This window comes from Anser brachyrhynchus (assembly GCF_964034855.1).
Source record: "Anser brachyrhynchus genome assembly, chromosome: 20".
In the NCBI taxonomy this organism is placed as follows: Eukaryota; Metazoa; Chordata; class Aves; order Anseriformes; family Anatidae; genus Anser; species Anser brachyrhynchus.
In genome coordinates this window covers 10,032,126-10,037,222 of record NC_137713.1, presented here as the reverse complement: position 1 = coordinate 10,037,222, position 5,097 = coordinate 10,032,126, and the positions used below count along the sequence as shown (strand labels likewise).

At 45.9% G+C, this 5,097-nt stretch overlaps 1 protein-coding gene across 5 annotated transcripts in view; it reads right to left on the bottom strand.

Moving 5' to 3' along the window:
- The window catches only part of AUTS2 (activator of transcription and developmental regulator AUTS2), a 761,884-nt gene that overhangs the window by 752,755 nt on the left and 4,032 nt on the right, over window positions 1-5,097 (bottom strand). The gene's annotated exons all lie outside the window — the stretch shown is intronic.

Here is a 5,097-nt window from a genome sequence, read left to right as displayed (position 1 = left end):
TCCCACCGTACCTGTGAGAAGAGGTATCACCAAAGCCGATCCTCACATTGAAAGGTCTGCCCATGCCAAGAACAACCTGTGTGTGGTCCAGGAAAGGTTGGCACTAACCACTTCTGTCTCCTCAGTTCCGTTTCATGGGCGAAGAACTGAAAAATGTCTTTTGTGTGCTGGGAGGGCGAGTTAACAGCAGCAGTAGGGCACTTCAGAGCAATCTGCAAACTGGGTTACCTGTTACCAGCCATCCTCTTAGAAAATCGTCCCTCTCATAGCTCGTTATGGAGCAAGGCTTCTCGCAGACCTTCATGAATTTGGTTCTTGGTCTGACCACCGTAAGACTGCATGGGAGTTCAAAACACATCTGAAAGAGATATACCTTCTCTACACCTACTGTGCCACACAAGGAAAACCCCTCCAGAACTTCAGCCACCTTACAGCTAATTTAATCCCAAATCTCCCAGTGCCTACCTCTATTTCACTCTCCGACCGCAGCGTGCACTGTCCTCTTGCAGCACCCCCACACCCGCCCCAGATGGCTCCGTTCAGAGGATGCCCAGCACAGCATACACCTCGAAGGCTGAAGGAGTGTGCTCGTCGTCATGAGCTCATCCAGCAAAGGGCAAGCCTGGGCTTGTGGATGCAGAAGACAGAATGGTGGTGTTTTTATTTCCAAACCTATAATTCCCCCTTTGCTACTGAACAAAAGCACAAAAAGATGCAATTTATAGAAGCACTGGTTTTAGAGGAGAAGCAACTTCCACTCCGGGAAGCTGGCAAACATGTGCACAACAGATTAATGGGCGATCATTTCTGCAGAGAACACCAAGCTGATCTCCTGCATAGCGGTGGAGTAACTATTCCCACTTGGACTTGGGATATCAATCACGTCAGTGCACCAAGCAGCATTACAGAGCCTGAAGTTCAGACAGCCGGGCACTTGGACACAGCAGATATTAACACACCTCTGCACACCTACCACATCTTCATCTCGGGAGATTTTAAAACCACGAGGACCAAGCGGCACACCGAACAAAACCCAAGTAAATCCACACGGAGCGAATGTCAAGCAACGTGATCAAATTAGACCTGACAGGCAAAAAGTCACAAAGGGAAAAATACGTGCGGTGCCGGGGAATAACCCGCTTCTTCTGCAGACTTTCACACCGCCACTCCTGCAGACAGGAAGGCAGGACCAAAACTCCTCCTTACAACGTTTACCAGACTAAAGATTTACCCTTTTGGTTAAAGCCTTCCCTCTCCAGCACACAAGTGTGTGAACTTCAGCAGCAGTGTTGCCAAGATACAAGGAGAAAAATCTCAAGATATTAAGGTAACACACTATTTAAAGGCAAACGGTACAGCAGAGCTGAGCTGGGGATCTGACAAATTGCCACTGCACGTTCTGCTGTTACAGCAAAACAAATCCCTACCTGCATTAGCCATTTCTCATTACTTACAAAGTAGATTTTCATAATATCCATTTTACAACAAAGGAATTTAGAGGACTGTGATGTTCTGAAGTGGTCTTCACCATGGCTTGGCACCACGTCAAAGCGACAACAAACCAACTACACAAGAAATGCATGCAGCTGGTAATTTGTGGCACACACCAAGCCAAACCCCAACGAGAATACAGATACTGAACTGATAAATCGTACGGATGATACACACAAACACAGAGAAACAGTGCAAGCAGTTTCCCTCGCAGAAGGCAGCTCGAAGACAGTTCCCTTGCAGTTCGAGCAAAGGAAAACTCAGAGTTAAACATCGCCACGTTTCAGCCCACAACCTCCTAACTCCATTACCCTTTTATTAATTGCATTTGAGACTTCACTAAACTTGAGCTTGGGCTATTTTTAAAACCTATCTGACTCAACTTATTGTTGCTCAGAACAAAGATTAAACTTCTAATTTAGCTGCAGATAATTACAAGGCTGCAGGTCAGACCCCCGGTGTAATACGGAAGGGTCTTCCACTCAAACTGCCAAAAACATTTTTTAAAAAAAAAAACAACAGAAAAACTAACAGATGGGGAGAAAGGGGGGCATTTCATCGAGCGAGGAATCCTGCCTCTCTCTCAGCTGAAAAGTCACCAGGTTTAACAACTTTTAGACAGGGGCTGAGCGTTCCCCAGCAGTGCAGGCAGGGCTCCCACCAAGGCGCAGAACAGACCCCACCTGCAGCTCCCAGGAACATCGCCCTCCAGTTCTGTGTTCCCATCCAGTCCCTGATATTTCTCTATTGATCTCAGTGTTGTAACTCAATCTTTCAATTACTCAGCCCCTTGATGTCTTTCTGCTGATTTTTTGGCCTTTCCCTAGTGATCATTTTCCTTCCAAGTTCCTGATCCTTTACCCTTATTTTATAAATCTATTTCTTTACACTCCCTCATCCCAGCAGAGGCCCCAGATATTTAATGAGAAAGGGCTTACTTTCTCACCCAAATAGCAGAGGAAAAAAAAAAAAAGATGCCAAGATAAAAAAAGGATAAGGGTGTCTTTTGTCCTATTGATATGTGGTATAATTCCCATTAATGTTGAGCTTAAAGAGCGGGGCCAGTGGAGACTACTTGAATCACATCTATCTAAAGAACTTGTCCTTATAGTTTAAACTCTTCCTTCTTTAACTCAAGGCCATTGTGCCTCCTACTACCACCCATGGGAAAGGCAAAAATCCCAACCTTCATTACATTGTTACCTTCAGGAGTTTAAAAGAGTATTTATGCAAGGATCACAATCCTCGGTCATTATGTGCGGGAAGAGATGATAACAGCTCTTCAACAGCTACATGAATCGGGGGGAGCTGGGGGTGCCCAGCCTCACAGAAAAGTAACAGGCTTTTATTCACATGTCCAAATTATAGTAACATAGGTTTCAAAAATTACCCGAGAGGTTCCTTTTGTGGAACACGCATCCTGCTGCTCGCAGTCCCGGTTTCAGTTTTGGTTGCTGTTTTTTCATCTCTGGTTGCAGAGGGTTTTCATCAAGAGATTCAGTTGCTCTGTCAAGGTTATCTCAAAATTTGATCTCAGGTCAATTTACTGTTTCCTCTAAACACATAATGAAAATAATAAGCACATCGCTTCATACGATATCCCAGCGTCACACAAAACCTAATGCCACTTGTCATCCGCAGATACCTTCATTTAGTTACTACCTTCTTTTCTCTGCTGGTCTAAATCTGAAGACATGCGTGTGCAAACAGAGACTAGGACAAACACCGAAGAACCTAAGCAGTCAATAAATACAAGAAGGACTACCAAGATTTGCTGACAGCACTGAACAAACACCGGATGTTATGATGCTGCTGCAGTAAGGCACGAAGATCAAATTCCTTTTGAAATATGAAAGGATAGAGACAAGGCAGAACAAACTGTTGGAATCTCAGAGAATTTAAGTAAAGGCTAATCAAGCCACCTAAAAGGCTGGTGTGAAGAGAGTGATTTGGGGAGAAACCCCACTGCCAGCCAGTCGTTCTGGTGTCCGAGCCCAAGCTTCTGCTGTCACACAACCCATCTACTGATGAGTGTTTTCGGTGGGCCATGCATAGCAATGGGCATCACACGATGGTCATTAAAGCAAATTCCTGCCTTCAGATGCACACACAGGGTTACACCGTCTGTGTACACAGCACACAGACACACTGTTTAGACCACAGCATCTTCAAAACCTCCTATTATTTCCACATTTTGTTTGTGTAACGGCACTGTTTCTATTTAAAAGCCGCTATCAGCTGTTAAGTTTTACTCCATTTAGTCTTGCATTATTGTGTGTCCTCAATAGGTAGAGCTGCCATAGCTAACATCTGCCTAAATCACACAAACTCAGTGGAACAATTGCTTAAAAATTATTTACACTAGGTGGATGGAATCATCTGACACAGAATTTGAAACTCATTAAGCAGCTCCTTGACAAATATTTGTCAGCATTTCTCATTTGTAATTAATTACATTGGGCTTTACCTGACGATAATTTAGCACGGTCTCAAAACAGACTGATGTCTGCATGCAGAACAGAAATTAGTTCAAACGTGCGGTGAGGAACTGTGCTGGTTTTATGGAACAAGAATCACCATTTAAATGCAAGCTCACCCCTCCCCATGCCATTTCTATCTGTGCTTTATAAATAAATATCTCTGTCCCATTTCAAGCTTGTCAGATGAACTGCCTGAGCTGAAGCTAAACAAACATCCACAGAAAAAACTCATTACCTTACCCAGGGTTCAGAAAACCCGAAACCAACTGCTTGCTCCATAGGGATGGTCGGAGCTGACTCAGGAAACACAGAGTACTTCCAAGGCTTTAAGCTATCTTAACATTCAGGTCAGATTTCATTTCTCATCACGGCAAATCACCTTCCCCACCGCACGCCAACAGCCCTGCCACATCGCCCTCCTGCCCGACGTGCTGGGGGGAGGAAGGAGACATCTGTGAAATCCCACCTGCCTGAGAGCTCCACGGAAACCTCCCCAGCACATCACACAGAAAGTCACCCCAACGGACCCATTCGTCACCTCCTGAAAAAAAACGCCCTTTCCCTGTCAAACCGGCATCGACAATGCCCACCTGGATTTGGAGAACCTCATGCAGTTATTGTTGGAAACAAACGTGCCAGAGGTGCAGGCTACAGCAAGAGGTCAGCTTGACCAGATGCCGAGCACAGACGCTGGATGTCTGCACCCGTCTCCCCTTCCATGCCGAAAGATTTTGGGAGGCCAGAGAGCTGAGGGGTAAGTGCTGTGGAGCAATGCTCAGAGCCTGCTGCACATAGTCCCAGCAAGGCCACCCGCGGTAGGACGCGGTGCTGAGATCAAGCTGCAGGACTACAGCGCCGTGCTTAACCAGAGGCACCTGGGGGCTGCTGAAGGTCAGAGCTCCCTGTGGGGCACGGGCCTTCAGAGCACCTCATTACGGCAGAGCCTCATCAGACCGGGCAAGGAGCAGTCTGGCCACATTTGCAGCAACACCAGATTTGCTCAACTGTTGCTCCAAGACAACAACAACCAAAAAAAAAAAGTCAATGAAAACCTGCTGTCTGCCCACTTCCCTCTTCCCCTGCTATTCCCCATGCAAACATAAAGAAGATCAAGGTACAGGCTGTC